Source organism: Pelecanus crispus, chromosome 1 (assembly GCF_030463565.1).
Source record: "Pelecanus crispus isolate bPelCri1 chromosome 1, bPelCri1.pri, whole genome shotgun sequence".
NCBI lineage: Eukaryota > Metazoa > Chordata > Aves > Pelecaniformes > Pelecanidae > Pelecanus > Pelecanus crispus.
Genome location: NC_134643.1, coordinates 101737883 through 101754765, shown reverse-complemented (window position 1 = coordinate 101754765; position 16883 = coordinate 101737883).

The window sequence follows — 16883 nt, the reverse complement described above, 5'->3', positions numbered from 1 at the left end:
AGAAGCTTTTCTTTCCACCTATGGAAAACGAAGCTCATGTGATTGTGCTGCTCACGGGTACCCCCACAGGAAGCCAATGGGTTACGAACTTGACGATTTCCATTAAAGTTTCACAGGGAAATAGGAGATACTTCATATACAGAACTGTTGTGAAGCCGGGGGCGGGGGCAGGCAACGAAGACAGTGGCCAGCTGAGAAAAAGGCTGCAAAACCAGCTTAAATTGACAGGCTACCAGAGCATCCACCCTGTGGAGAAGTTTGCAAGGCTCCCAGGAGGAGACAAGCTTCCATGGGAACCTCCACCAGCTTTGTCTCCAGACGATACACCAATGGGCATGAAGCCACACAAAACATAGCCACTATTAGCTCTACTGCCCCTTATTTACTTAGTCACCTCTCTGCACCTCTATTTTCAGCCGTTTCTGTGGAGAAGGGTAACCTGGCACAAGCCATCAGGCTACACAGACGTAGCTCTGAAGGAAGCAGGCACTCGGGAACGTCACTCCCAGTGTAATGGACAGACGGCAGGAAGGTACGAGGGAGCATCAACCCCCTCCTCGATTATTTGAAGAAGTTGTCCAGCTGAAATGATCCTTAACAGACAAGGTGAGCTACGACTGTAGACCCGTTTTTCTATCCCCAGCTATTAAGGGATGTGATAGTGGTATAGTATTCTAGCACAAGTGTCACTTCATTAAAGATGTTATTTGAAAAGTGGGAAAACAACAGGAAAAAATGTCTTCCACCCCAAAAATTACATTCAGGGAATTCAGAGGGTGCAGCAGATTTGCTATATCAAGGCACAATCCTAACTAATCTTACAGAAGTAATTCTAATTAGGCAGGAAATGAAGAACGGTTCCTTTCAGGCTGGGTGAAAGAACAGTGGATTGATTTAAATCATCACTGATTTTAATCATGGATTTAAATCAACCGAGCAGGACACCTTGATTTAGCTCATCAACTTTAATCTTGTACTTTTTACTTTTTTCCTAATGAAAGCTCATTCATTTTGTTAAGATAATGTGGAGAATTGTAAAAAACACACACTTTATGTTAGAATGGATTAAATTTTTTATTCTCACTCAACATTGATGACTTGTGACTACGAAGCTTGAGCTAACTAATTTTTTAACAGTTAAAAAGCATCGCTTTTAAAAATCATTCAAATTTGAAAGCTCATACATGAAACGCATTGGAAATTATTTTAGAGATCGTAATAAATTTAGGCCTTGATAAATAACACAGGATTTAGTTTTTAGTTTTCTTCTAAAACTATTCAGGCAAAACACCCCAAACTTGCAACACCACAGATTTTATCTACTTGTGTCTAATGTTCTTTGAGCCTGGTGAAACATAATGCACTACGTCATTTTGGGACACCTATCGATAGTGTGAAACTTGGTATTACCCAGCATTCTCAAAAAAACGTAAAAAGCTGTCAAGATACTATTGTGGCCTCTGTTAATTAAAAGGGGGGGGGGGGGGGGGGGGGAAGAGGGAAGTGTTGGTGCTGGGATCACAACGCTGAACTATTCAGAGTAGTTCAAATATGAGATCGAAATCCTGATTCGACACTACCCAGAACAAGAAAGCTTCATAATGTATTGTGGGGAAAAATAATCCAAAACGAGTGTCAGCAGAAAGGAAGAGGACATGTACGGACAGCGCTCATGCTGGAAAAGACCCAGAGGTGAAAAGAAGAGCAGACCTGATATCATGTGTAGGCACTTGTAATACAATGTGGCCGCAGAGTAGGGAACAACAAAGTATATTAATAAGAATAAAAAAAGAGACATTAAAATGATTTAAGGGATGTTTCAGGAGAGTGGGCTGACAGACATGTTATGCCTAAGCATTACCAGTGTACAGCATTAGTATTTCATTCAATATTGTTTCCTTTTTTTCCTTTCTTTAGAGCCTTGCCAGAGACAAAAGTTGTCAGAAACACTCATTTTGTACCAACGCACACCAAGACATACTTCTCCATATAAAACTCTGCAAACCAAATACAAAGTTACATGAGCTAAATACAAGACAAAAGTGCACAAACCTTGTAGCTGTGTAATATCTCATTTTAATTGTACGTACAATTCTGACTGGTTTTGTTAGAGAAAAATTCCTGATGAAAAGTATCACCTCTTAATCCTTGTGAGTTACTATTCAAATCTTCACCAGAGTGCTAGGGCTCTGCTACAAATGAGCAATGAAAAAATGGTGACGTTTTATTCATTAGTCCTGCCCTCAGCAGGCATTTAAAGCTGCGGACTCAGAGCTGCTTATTTCCATGTCAATGTCTTAAGTGCCTTTCCCTTCTCTCCTTAGCTCTGCAATGCTTTGACAGACAGATGGGGATGGAGCCCACCCCGAATAATTTGGAGACAAAGCAAACCTAAACAAAGCTTACCTCCCTCCCCCACCGCAAAAGATTAAGTATGTTTGATTTGCTCGGCCATATTCTACCTCAGCAATCTCTGAGGATACTTTTTCCCCTTTTACTGACAATGTTTCTGAATAAGAAAAGATTTACATTTGAATTTGAAATGTTGCGATAACTTTGCCATACTTTTTCTTACAAACTGTGGGAACCCGAAGCACACAAGTGATAAGAACAGTCAATCCAGAAGGAACGTTCAGAGAAAAAAAAACAAGCTACGGTGGGTAAATGACAAAGATTTAACAAAAACTCCAGATTGCTGGCCTTCAACGTACACATGCCAGATTAATTGAAGTACAGCTTAACCAGCAATGCAGAATTTCTTCTGCTTTACAATGAGGAGCTTCAGCTATTTAGTTTTGTGTATTTGCTTGGGAGACAATTTTCTAAGGGCCAAGCTACATAATCTATGCACTAGCGGGACTCTAGATAAATTGGAGTTATCTGCTTGCAGCTCCAAGAGGTTCATAGAAGAACACAGCTGCAGGTTGATTTGTTGGGTACCACGGCCTTGGAGGATTGAAGACTATGCAGACGTGCAACAGAAAAGCTTTGCAACATCTGGAGTAGGTCCACCTTTTCACATAACGGCATATAACTGTGTCAAAAGAAACTCTCTCCAAAATCATTAGTATGATGTCACCAAATTGAGAGTGAAAGTGGCGGCACTAGGGACAAAACAAGCTGTATGAACTACAAACAATGCTAGTATATTAGCCTGTAAGTGTCTTTTGCACGCTAACTCTTCTTCCCTGCATCCCTTTCCCCCAGTAGCATTAGATAATGCAATTTATACCCTGGACCAGACATGTTTTTGAATGCTGGATTTGTTTATGTTACCCTCCAAAGTTATAAACCAAGTTCATGTAATTTGGTGTGGATGACTGAACCTTGGTTTCCCCTTCCAGCAAAGGGGGAAGACAGAAAAACTCTCTGAATTTCAGCACTTCACTTTCTCCACTCAATCTTCACACCTACATCTTTTAAAAATGATGTGTTTCAACTGAAAGTAAACACTCAACGCATTTAAAAATCTTGAAAAAAAGCCCATACTATCTATCCTAAGAGAGCTTCTATAAATCACACTGTTAGAGCAGGACAATGAAACTGGTTCAAATGCTGTTTCTCAGGGCACTGAAGACACCTTATGAAATACCCTATCATCTCATCTTACACAAAAATTTATCATACAAACAATTAAAAAAAAAATCAGAACGCACACCTACACCCCTTATGAACCTCAGCCTGTACAAGTTCCTCTGACAGTAGGAAAGCTGCACAGTGTTACAGCTGGTGAATGCATCCTTTATGTGTTTATCTTCTGAAAATCATTAAGCTTGCTAAAATTATCTGCTAAAGAGAAAAAACATCAAACCTTTTGGTAACCAATAAAACCCCAAAAGATAAAGAGCATTTATTTAGTAGAATAATAGCTATTTCAGCTGGTTTTGGCATACCTAGCTAGATACACCTATGCCAGCTGCTGTAGTTAGTGCAAACTGAGGACAGACTTTTCCCATTTTCCACCACAGCCAGGATTGCTATGTGTAGTCACTTATCACACCAGAAGCACATGCTTAGGAATAATTACTGAAAAATACCTTACTCTGTACTTTTCACCAGATATTACTTTGCAGATTAATTCAAAGCATAAAAGCTAATGATAAGATAAACTACAGACTTAGCTGTTTTCCAAAGGACACTTGCTATGTGCTGACACACCTGTTTCCCTGCCTCGTCCTTATTTCTTTTATTCACCTACCAAAGAAACAAACCCACTGTTGTCTTCTGGATACAACCACTGGAGAGGAGTGAAGTGTATATTAACACTCAGTCTTTCTGCTCTGTCATATTCAAAGGAGCAATATGCTAAGGATAACATTTGTACGATTTTCTTTTCTACCTAACTTTACGTTGCAATTTTAATGAAGAACACATTTAAACAAGTATCTTCAGTTCTATGGCTTTTTAATCCTAGGTATATTTTTTATTTTAAATGTCCACATATTTATGCATTAAAACCTGAATCTAACAAAAAAAAGTCTTTTGAATAATTCTTTTCTCAGAATTATGGTTTATCACCTTGATTTGTGGTTTGTCTTTCACTGAACACAGAAGACCATTTCTTATCTTCATTCTTTACAGAGGATATGCCATCTTAAACAGAGTTTACATTTTCATGTGATAACAGTTGCTTCTAAACAAGCAGATAAAATTATTTCCATTTATAACTTGTTTTGCTGGTTAAAAAAAAAATCCACATGAAAGAAGCTGTATAAATGTGAAATTATATTAAAGCACTCATCCTAGCAGGAAAAACAAAAACAAACCCAAAAGAAATTCAAGTAGAACTTATTAGCATTACACTGAATATTTTAGGCAAAATACTAGATCTTTGACAGTTGATTTTTGCCTAAAGAAAAATATTTTTAATTATAAGATTTACATATTCAGTTTTAAAACAAATGGATGTGTAATCTTTTTCAGATATTGAAATTCTAGCTATCATCTTTCTGGAGGGATAACTTCAAAATTTATACCTGGTATGAGCTGGAGCCAACATATGTGATTTTAAAATAAAGTTACATTGCAAATAGTAAGTTCAACATTTCATGGATATGGATGATATATTCCTAGATTGTGAATGATTTAAATATACATGCCATTAGCCTACTCTTCCTTCCTGGTTACAAAATTTTATAAGCTTACTATCCTGGAGAGAAGAAAGAAAAAAAAAAAAAAAAAAAAAAGCGTTGCAAAGACTTGAAAATTTAAATTTGGGCATCTTTTGGTAGTTATGGGCTGGAAACCTAACAGCACTTATGTGTACTGTGTAACTTGCTTTTGCTACTGTTGAAAAACCACATTTGTGACCAGGTTATGACTTTTCCCCTCCCTGCCACCAGTCTAAAACAGGAGAAGGGATCCAATTCAGCTGTTCCAGGGCAACCAGTCTGGCAAGTGGAAGTTCTGATTTACGAAGATCTTTATGCAATTCCGCAGAACCCTACATATAACTAAACAGAGGCCTATAAAGATGTCAAATCTTTGATCTATTAGGATTCATTGTTCTTTCAGCTACAAAATTCCTGTAAGATATCATGGAAGGGGGAATAAAATAATAGGAAAGATTCAAGCCAGCAGATGAATAAGGGACTCATCAAAATAGTAAGAAGCTGTTGTATGCACTCTCCTGAAAAAACCCACAACATTTTAGATAGAGATTCTATATTTAGGGTTCCTGAAAAGAGAAAGGGGGCTACATGTACAGTATGTATGTACCTGTTTATGTACAATCACACTATAAATATGAACTGATATGACTGGAAAATTTCCTTTTCTATCTCACACTCACATATAGTGAAGCTCCAAATACAATAAAGAAAAAAAAGAACAGGTTAGTGAACTCCTTACAATCTCTTGAGATTTCAGCCTTCAAGTTCCCCCTCTTTAAATGCATGAAGAGAAGATGAAACGCAATAGTTGTGGCTTGGGTTCTGATCTCAGTTACAGTTGCATAAATCGCTGAAATTTAAGAGTTATTCCAGATCCATACTAGAGCAACTGGCTCTACATTTTTAATGTTGCCATGTACATTTTTAAAATCTAGTGGAAAATTTTGTTACGGCCACCAAAACAAAGCATTAAAAGCTAATTATTCCAAATCCATATGTCCTTGCCTCCCTCCCTGATCAAGCCAGTAAACCCACCGCAGCATTATCGTCCATGCTGCTTCCAAATTAATTCTCTTAAACGGACCAGTCAGTTTTTTATGTAAAGTAGGGAGAAAGACTTTATGTAAGCTGAATACCTTTAATTTGAAAGATTTACTGCTAGGAAAATTATATGTTCTATATCTAGAGTAACAAGCAGGGTATCAACAGAAAGCCACAACCAATCTATGAATATTACAGAAAGGACGGTCTTTTGGCTAAAGGTCTGAACAAGGAACAAGGATGCTCGTATTCTTGTTCTGCCACCAAAAAATAAATCATTGTGCATGCAACACTTGGGGGCAAAATGCTTTCAAGCGCTTTTTTTTTTTTTGTGATTAAATAACAATACATTCTATTAAAAAAAATTAGTCTGTTAGTGCAGTAAAATGATCTAACACTTGATTACTGATATGTATTCAGGTTTTCATGAAATACCAGTTTTAAACTCTGCTAAGTTAAACACTGAGCTTGCATACTTGATAAATGATAACAAACTCTTTTCTGGCATAAAGGCAAATACTTGTATTTCATTAATATAAACCAATTACCGTATTTTCTATATCATTAGATTTTCAGTAGGAAGGGCACGATAAAACAAACGCATAAAAAAAAAATCCATAAAGTAGTCCCAAGTTAACATGCAGAAAACAACATATCCCAAAATTAAAAGCTTAGCAGTAGTAGTAGAATGGTGACATCCATGGTGTGCCACAAAAATGAAGGAGAAATAAAAAAATAAAAGGAGTCTTGTGTGAGAAGTGATGTTTTAATAGGGTTAGGAAAATGGTGAAGCTCCTCAACAGGGAATCTCTTCACTACATTTCACAAGTAACTTTTTAATTGCTATCCATGAAGAGTTTGCTACAGCTCAGTACGTCTACCTAGTGTAGTCACCTGTGTCTTAGGTCCGTCTCCTTTTGACTGCACACACTTCAGATCCTGTGCATGTCATCTGGGAAAGTTTCCAGTTAGGGCAACAGCTCTTTATACAGCCCTCTAGGCTCATGTAAGTGTAGCTCAGTGGTTAAGACTCAAGATCTTCCTTGACAGCTTGCCTACTATGCTCACAGTTCGTCCTACCTACAGGGCTTTTAGTTACCCAAACAACATATGGAGTTAAAAGATTACCATGCTATATAAGGAAAACTAAAAAAAAAAAAAAAAAAAAACCACACACACCCAAACCCCAAGTCCTAAGTATTTTACAATACGAAATTTAGGTGAACCAAGACACACAACCAATTCTTATTTACAGTGAGAGTATTTCTGAAATATGGCTGAAATCACAAAGATAACTCTGCTTTTGTGTGGCTATTTGTTTACTTTTTTTGAAGTATATTCACATCTAACCCAAGTGTCCAAGTTAGAAGACAGAAGCCAGACAGCAGTTTTCTCATCTGACATTTTCCTCAGATGTACGTACTGCACTTAGATATATCTATTGGTTATTAACTGTTAGCTTTACCTAGAGATCATGAAGCAGGTTGGACCTGTCCAGTAACACCCTTGAAGATCAAAATGAACTCTAAACCAGGCTGGTTTTAAAACACAATGTCTACCTAAACATATACAATAAATAACTTGCTAATGCCCACATGCTTTGGGAACAAAAGAAATCTTAACAAATGCATTTTTGCCCAAAGGTTTCTCCTGCCTTCAGTCTTCACCAAGCAACTCACAGAACACTCTCTGTTCAGCCCCTTTCAGATTAATGAATTACTTGTTTCATAACAAGATAAAAGAGATATAAGTGATTTTGTTGACTTTTGCCAAAACAGGCCAACACATTCAGGTTTAATGTAGATGGAACAACGCAGGAAGCAATGTCAGAGGCCCAGCTCCACCGAGGCACATCAAGTTCTACCCAACCCTTTGTTATTGGATTACAGCACACGTGCTCCTTTGGCTGACTTGTATTTCCACGCTAGGGATAGATATTACAGGAGTAGCTGCCTCTGAAGTAACCATGAAACATGCTATTTAATCCAGCTTCTAATGGGCATTGCAAAATAACCTCCTGCCAATGCACAGTCAGTATAAAAATTCACCAATTTCCACAGAAAAATCTGAAATTGGTCTGATAGTGACAACTCTGTGAGAATTTTCTGGGGTTTTATGATGTGTCAGCGTTATATATCTCAGGAATACACACTGAACAAACAATAATAATTTTTCGAGTGATTCTTTAAGTCATTCTATATGTATTGTAATTTGAAATATGAATTTATAAACTACTTCTGAGAGTCTAACCTCTAGCTTTAATCACAATCAGTAAAAAGAAAGTTACAATTTGGCACCCAACGGTGAAAACAAAAAGCCATTTTCTGTTTTAAAAAAAAAAAAAAAACCCAACAGATTTTGCTTTAAGCTCATTCTTCATGAAAGGTGAGGTGGGAAGAAGCAGCTTGAAAGTGCTGCTTGTATGTGCCACTTGGAGGCACAGCTACTTAGAAAATTAAACCCTTAATACATTATATTACAAATGCAACTCCAGGTCTCGTAGGTATTAACCTCATGTTCTAAACACAATTTAATTTGACTAGGCTGCCTGTCACAAAACCACAGAAAGCAAGATTTCATAACTTTTCCACTATAGCACACTGATCAGTTCTTCTACCAACTTATTGCTATTCCACTTATACATAAAATCACTCTGTGCAAGTATCAGAATTACTCCTCTTCAGTTGCTTTTATATTTTCTGTTCAAAAATTATGCGACAGCAAGCAACAGTCAAGAGAGCAGGCATTAAAACACACATATAATCTACTTTATTTTATAGAGATGTCAGCATATTTTTCATCCGTTATTACAGATTTGCAATCTTTCCTACTGCTCAGATAAAAGATACTACAATCTCTCTCTGCATTTCAAATGTTGGCGTTGTTAGGGACTTCTGTTACAGCGACACGAAGCAATGTGAAGGCTCAGCCTCCACCGCACCAGTCACTACACATCTCTGGAGGCAGACTGCCACAAACACCTTGCAAAACAAGCAAATAGCAGAGGGAAAGACAAAAGGTAGAACACCTCTTCTTCTATCTCTCCTCCTCACTTCCCCACACCGTCCCCGCCCTTAAAGCAGCCATGGAAAGTAGGATCCGGTGAGCAGACACGGATCTGCTTTCGAAGAGCAGAGCTGGGACTGGCACTCCATGCGCCTCTGCTACTGGGCTCTTTGGCTTGCCAAGAGACCTTACATCATGCACATGCCATTGCAGAACAGGTCACATCTGCTTCTCACAAGCAGTCCCACCTGCAAATAGGAAGCTGGAAACCTTACTCTTTAAGATGGTCTTCCTCAAGTCAAGGCATGAAATTGTGGAAAGGGGCAGACCCGCCTATTACAAGGGACCAGAGACTGAAATCACCTGCTCTGACAAGATGAACCCAGGAATTCAGTTCCAAATACGCCATTTCTGTGGTACCTTGGTTGTTTTGTTTTAAGCAGTGAAAAGGCATCTTGAGGGAGACTGGAAGGGGTAAGAGGCAAGGACAGCTTTCTGCCTGCGGACAACACATTTCACAGATTCAAGAGACCTTAAAAACCTGTTATGTTCAGGGCTTGCAGCCACGAGCTCTGCGACAGCGCAGAGGCTGGCTCTGGAGGAGTGCCGTCAGACAAAATGGACACTAACAACAAAAGCTATTTCATGCTTCTCTAGGCCTGGCTTACACAAATGACACCTTCCCTGTAAGGCCTCCTGTTAGCAAACCCTCATGGATGCTACCACCAAGGGCTGCTGAAAAATGTACAATCTGCATCCTTTGGTGCAGGATGATCAACCATAAGCAAGTGATTCAACAGAACACCCAGTGATGTACTGTTCTGCTCTGCTGGTCTGAACACTTACCACAGGTATCTACACTATTTTTAGGCCACATTTGTCTCAACTTTATGCTTTCAATCTGAAAAGTGTACAAAAAGGGAAGCACAGTTGGTAAAGCTGTTCCTAGACAATAACGTCATTATTTTTTAACAGAGAGGAATAAGAAAAAGTAGCAGAAACTACAGAACAGTAAGCCTTAATAAGCCACAGACAGATTTTAATTCAGTTAATCAGCAAAAAACATTTATAAATCAGACTCATTCTCAAAAGCGTTAATTTAATCAGAGATATAGTTCTGTACGAGCATGACAACACAGCCATTAACATAAATTTAGAGAGTCAGCATTGCTTTTTGGGTGATCAAAGTGACATATAATGGAGAAATCTGATTTCCTGAAGTTGCCCCTCAATCACACTCTGAGAAGACATCCAGCTCAGCATCCCGAGGTTAAGCGCAACCAATTGCACAGCTACTTATGATTATTATGTCTCTATACAACATAACATCCCCAAAAATTCCGTTGTCATGGATAAGTGAAATTCTGCAATCTGGTGCAAACCCACAGAATCCTCTATTAATCGTATTAAAATTGCAAATAATATATTTAGAGACAGAAAAAAAACCCTAAACAAAATCCATCCCAGCTCAGCAAATTCAAAGCTGCAGGTTGTCAAACAAATAAACAATTTTTTTCTTACTATCTAAAGGTATCTCAGGTTCCTAGAAGGACAGAAAACAAAACCCTTCTACACATTTAGAAATTGCATTTTTTTTTTAAATCAAAACTTTTGAACAAGGATTTGTAATAACATATTTGAAATGTAGCTTAACCATAGTTGTGGATTTCTTCAGCTTGCTCCAGGAATTTAGGCCCCTCATCTTAGCAAACAAGCCGAACAGAGCCAGCTGAAGAGCACAGGCCCTTCAGTGTATGTCAAACAGACATATGTACTGTAAATTAAGAGCATTTTCCCCAGCTTTTGAAACTCCCCATCCACCGCAGGATCCACAAGACAAGTTGTTGATAGCTACAATCCCCACACCTCCCTCACTGTTCCCTTTTTTTCCTGTCCAGTTGCAGAAGATTGTAGAGCGCCAAGTGTTCCCTCTTTGTGTACATAAAATAAAGGTTCAAGATATAACTCAGCCCGCCTTTCCCCAGCTAAAATTTAACCTAAATTGGACTCATCTCCATCTGGAAGGAACGCATGACAGGGCATTACGTAGAGAAAAAACCTCACAGGGGACTCATTATACACCCAACCCATATGCTTTTTCACTAATGCCAGTCTCCCCACATAATCTCACTGCACTCTAAAAACTGTGTGTTACAAAGGTAAGCTGTATAAATACGTATTTTTTTGCTGTTAAACACACCTGAAGTCCTCCACGTCATATTAAATAGTCTTATAGTCTAAGGTCCATCACACATTTTTTAAAAGGAACAAAGAAATAAATCCTCTCTTTACTCCACTTAGCTGTATTTGTTGTCATGTCTGCCAGGAGCTCCATTAATGCTCCCAGTGTTCCTTTGGTTTTCCATTTGTTGCTTGCAGGCCTAAAATGCTAACAGTAATGTGCTCAGAAAAGCCAGCTCTTGCCCAGTACAGAAACAGCACTCCCAATTCTTCTGGTGTGCATTGCTTATAACTTTGCTTTATACTGAGGTTTTTGGAAGAGGTGGGAATACAAAGAAGCATGAGCAGAAAGTTAGTCAAAGATACATCTTTAGGATTAGCCAGCTCTGGGTGGGTACATACCCACCGTGCACCTGAAGATACTGCATAATCACAGACTCATAGGAAAGTCTGGGTTGAGGGAGAATTTGGAGATCATCTAGCCCAACCTTCTCCTCAAAGAAGGGCCCAGATCAGGTTATTCATGGCCCTGTCAAGCCAATTCTTAAATATTCACAGTGAAATAGTACATTTTTATCTAATTCTCCTTTTCAAATTAGGTAACAAGTGTAAGAAGAACACTGAAATACAAGACGGGTGTTTAATGGAGGCCTTTCATTTTGACTGATTTTCATTAAGTCTTTTCACTTCAGGAATGACAACTTTTAACAATTTCAAAACAGAAAGTAAAAGCAAGGTTAAAAAGTTGCTTCAAAAACCACCCAAAATCCTCCTGCTCTAGAGTTATATAATAATGTGGAGATAACAACACTGACAAAGATGCAGCTCCACAGACTTGAGCAAAGCATCCTAGAGACCCTGTATTCCAGGTGCCATTTGGAGCAAAACCCAAGCCACCTCATTGTTTTCCAGTTGGAGACGGAAAGAAGCTGCTGAGCTGTTTTATAATTATTGCGAGACAGTGGAGATGGTACTCGAATACCTCTTTTGTGTTAGGCTTGGGTCTGTCTAAAGCTTGCTGACATCAATCAACTTCAATGAGTGTTGGATCACATCCACACCTGAGAATTTAAGCAATTTAATTAAGGCTTTGTCAATCTCAAAGTTTGTTCACAAAGCAGCTGGCCATTAACTGAAGAGGACAGGTTGTCCTTTTAAACTTGTAATGCTCTCCCTCCAGGACCAGAACAAACATTTTAGGTCCTTAATCTACAGTTAAGGTTAATCTGTTTTAACAATTTCCTAATCAGCTAAGATGCTCCAGATATTGATGAGAACAAAAGCAGAACACAGCCTTGATTAACTGAAGGGCAATTTAACTTTTCATCTGACTCCTGAAACACTAGAAAAAGAACAATTGGGAGAAGTAGGGAAAATTTGTCTCCTGCAGAGTAAGGAAAGATCTGAAATACTAACTCTCTGAGCAGAACAAATAACTACAGGAAAGGCACTTGGAAAGAGAAGAATTACAATGAATCAAGACTGGAAGGCTCACAGGGTTGTTCCATTAAGAAACTCAATGTCAGATTAAGACCACAGGGAAGAAAGATCTTCTGAATGTCAGTTTTGTTAAAAGGAGTATTTTAAGGAAAAAAAAAAAAGAAGAGACAAGAAAGAAATGTGAGTTCAAGTTTTGAAAGTAGGCTTTTTTCCCCCTGAACTCTGCACTTGATTGCTAAAATAGGTGCTATTTGCACTTTAAGTAGCCACCTCTACGGATTTTATCAAAGACTTTTAGTGGGAAACCAGGATCACCATCTACTTCTTAGGAAGAATTACCCCAGTAGCGTAAGAGATGCCTGGTCCACCAGTCTCCAAAACACATAAGCAACAGCTGGCAGGTCACTTCATGTGCTGAGGTTGTCATTAACTATGCTGAACTTGATGCTGGGAAGCAAGAGAAATAGACTCTGCAGCCAAAGGATCAAGTCAAGAACTTAACACTTGATCGTGAAAGAAATCTTTCTCTAGCACATATGCAGACAAGATGCCATTTTACACCATCAAGCATGTATGAAGAAATGCCTCACTTCACTGGTGTCATAACCTATCACTAGCCATAGCATCTATTATGCTAAGAAGTAACATTTCTTGTAACATGATCTGCAACAAATCAAATGAAACACCTATCTCCAAAATAATTATGAGGAAAAAAAATGCCTATTTACTATTTAAGGAATGTCATTCTAGAGCAATCTGAAATTTGCTGTTCTTGTTACTCGAGGTTCCTCTCATAAATACCACTGAAAGAAGCAGATACGAACATAACATCGGCAAGAAAAATAACAGTAAAAAAGGTGAGGAATTAGAAGCAACTGAATAAACAAGAGGTTAGATGGCTAAAAATTTTAACTGATCAATTTTTAACTGAATTGAATGTGATTCAACACCAAACGCTACCAAAATTAACAGATCCCATGAAAAATTGTTTTCATTCTATAAAATAAAATTTCAAAGAACATTGGAAAAACTTAACCCTAATTTCCTGAGTCTATTAAATCACTAAATACTTTGAGGATCTTAAGCTTCCTAATCTGTAAAGAGACTTTTAGGTAGTATAAGACATTACAAAATCCTGTTTAAAATTTTTTTTAGAAAATTATCAACACCAGTATCTGAAGCATACAGAAAATCTACAGCAAAAATGTAGCTGAACACACTACTACTCTTGCCTTTTCTATTCATGCTGTAGAATTCCAATTTCAGCTCCTCAACAACTGCTTTATGCTACACCCCCACTTTTCTCACTTTAAAAGGTAAGTATTATCAGCGCTAAGTATGCATGTGAAAAATTTCACTGATTTTTTTGTACACTGATGTAAAGCTTACCAACTCATTTGTTACTGAAACACAGAGTCATGAACTCAAATTCAGGATATTTATCACACTGTATTTTTGTAACCCCCAACAGAACCATCTACAGCCATTTTCTTACTCTAAGAAAATTAATAGAGCAGTAATCTCACATACAACTAATCTCACCTAACTGTAATTACCTTCAATATGGGCTTTTATACCACTCTAGCATCACCTTTGTGCTCAGATGAGAGAAAAAGGCACTTCTAGGGAACTTAAATAGTCTTCCTTATAGTTAATCATGCCCTCTTCACTGTGAACAAACACCAAACCAGCTGGCTCAGATGTACACGTCCCCAGGCGGTCAGACAAATTCCTGTGAATATTGTACTCAATCTATTTCTAAAAAGACTAACAAAAAAAAACCCCAAATAGACAACAGTCATTACAAGGAAGTTCTCAACAGAAGCTGACCATCAAATACACTGTGCATAAGCTTGCCACTGTTCCCAGCCCTGCCCCGGACAGTACCATTTACACACCTGAAGCTACCAAAGTCCTCCCTACAGATCAGGGCTACCCAGCGAATCCACGCTCGCCAGGGCTCCAGGTCTCCTCGTACAGCAAACCTCCTCCCTTAGCTGTGCAAACAAGTGACTGGGTATCTGAGGAGGTCCACATACACAAAATAACACCACAGTATTATGCAGCCTGAAAGACTGTTCAGGTATTTATCAAGTTTTGGTTCACATGCTTGGAAAAGCGCATCCTCATTTCTATCACACTGGTACAAATACGCTGATTTTGTAGAGTCACTTGTTTGCAAGCTGAGATGCTGAATACACAGTTTCAGTATTTTACAATTTTTGCAGACAAAAAGTAAAGGTTTCTAGTAAAAATGCTGACATTAACTTGCTGCAAGTGCTACCAATATCTTTAAAGCTATACAAGTAGAAAAAAAACCCCACATTTGCAAAATCATGTAATAGATCAGTGTTGAGAGTATTACTTTTCACAGATAACATAAATGATGGATTTCTTTCCCCAAATACCAGCAGATATTTCACAGACATTGAATACAGAAGAGAACACTTCACAGGCATTTCATCTAGTCTGCAGATTAAAACATTCAAAGTGTTTGGAAGATGTAACAATGACACCAATGTATAAAACTTTATGTCACTTCAGTCTATATATAAAGAGTCTCTAGAGATCTCAGTTAAAAACCCACATAATTTTTGAAAGATATCATTATTACCATAAATCACCAAGATTAAAAAAAAATGTGCAATGGTTTATCTTACTTCTTCAAATTAATTTAATAGCTTCAATCAATAATAACTAGAATTAGTAACACAATTTTGCTGTGAGCAAATACCAAAGAAATTTCCTAGTGAACTTTTGTGATGCTGCAGATTTGGCCCTTACAATAAGTAAATAAGTGTTGTAAAGTAAATGAGAAAAAAAATCTGTTGATAGTTTTAAGACTGCAGTATCTAAAAACTTGTGAACAGCTGATTTTTCAAAGGAATGTCTGTTCCTGTGAGAAAGATAGGATTAACGAAACAAGTCCTTTCTCCTATTCACTTCTCTCTGACACAGGAAAAAAGATAGTATCTTTTTGTCTATAACTCACAGAAAGGACAGAGACAGTTTCTGTTTCAAAGGAAGAATCCCAAATTTTTCTCACTTGTTTTCAGACAAAGTTTATCTAGGAACATTTTGGCGGGACTAGCAATTTCAACAAAATAGTTTAATATTTATGTGTTTCTATCTACCATCCCAAGCAACACAGTCATCCTTCACATGCTCTCCCTTAAGCACTGTAAGCTGCTACTTCTTATCTTTTACAGAGCTGTTGGCTCTTTGTGATTTGTTCATGATGTTCTCTTCCTGATCTAAGGTCTCTTTCCAATACATGTGATTTTTCAAACTTCCTACCATTTCAAGAAAAGATCACCCTAACTGATTATGACTGAAGACTATTTCCCAAAGTGGTGAAGAGCTGAGGGAACTTGCTTTGAGACACAGCCAAGAAACTTCTAGTTTCAATGTTTAAATGAGCTATTGTCTCTCTCAGACTGACATCTGATTGTAACATATCTTTTCCTTGCAGACTGCACTCACACAACACCTGAGCACGTTTGTTTTGCTAGTGAATCAGTATTACTTGAATCAGCATCCTTTGCCCTGGGGTGGGGGTGGGGATCTGCATTATTTATTACCCAGCTATTTTGCCTCCTCAGAATACCAAGATTAGATATTTGGATGGATATCTATCCGCTCTACTGAACAGGGAAATTAGTTGATACTGATTTGGGGGACGCTTACAGGAATTTCATTTTCTCACATATCTGCACTGACTGACTCACTATCATCACCAATATCAGTAACTTGATGAACTTTATTAACCAGTATGTCACCCTTCACAGGGAAGGATAAATGCTGCCGTTCTTTTTCTTTGGGGAGATCACAGAAGTAACGTATAGAAATTATTGTCTTCACCCCCCATACAAACAAGGATAACTTCTGTGGTACCATGCCTTGTCAACTCTGTTTAACTTGATGGTAGAGAGTACTGCTGCTGGGATGAAAATGCATTTTTTACATGCCCTGACCTGTGTCTGCATTTTCCTCCTACAACAAAAGTAGTAATGATTGAATGAGATTATTCAAGCATAAGCTATACTGCCATCCAAGAATCAAGGTTGCGAAAAAGCAGAGTTGGTGCAGATCATATCAACATAC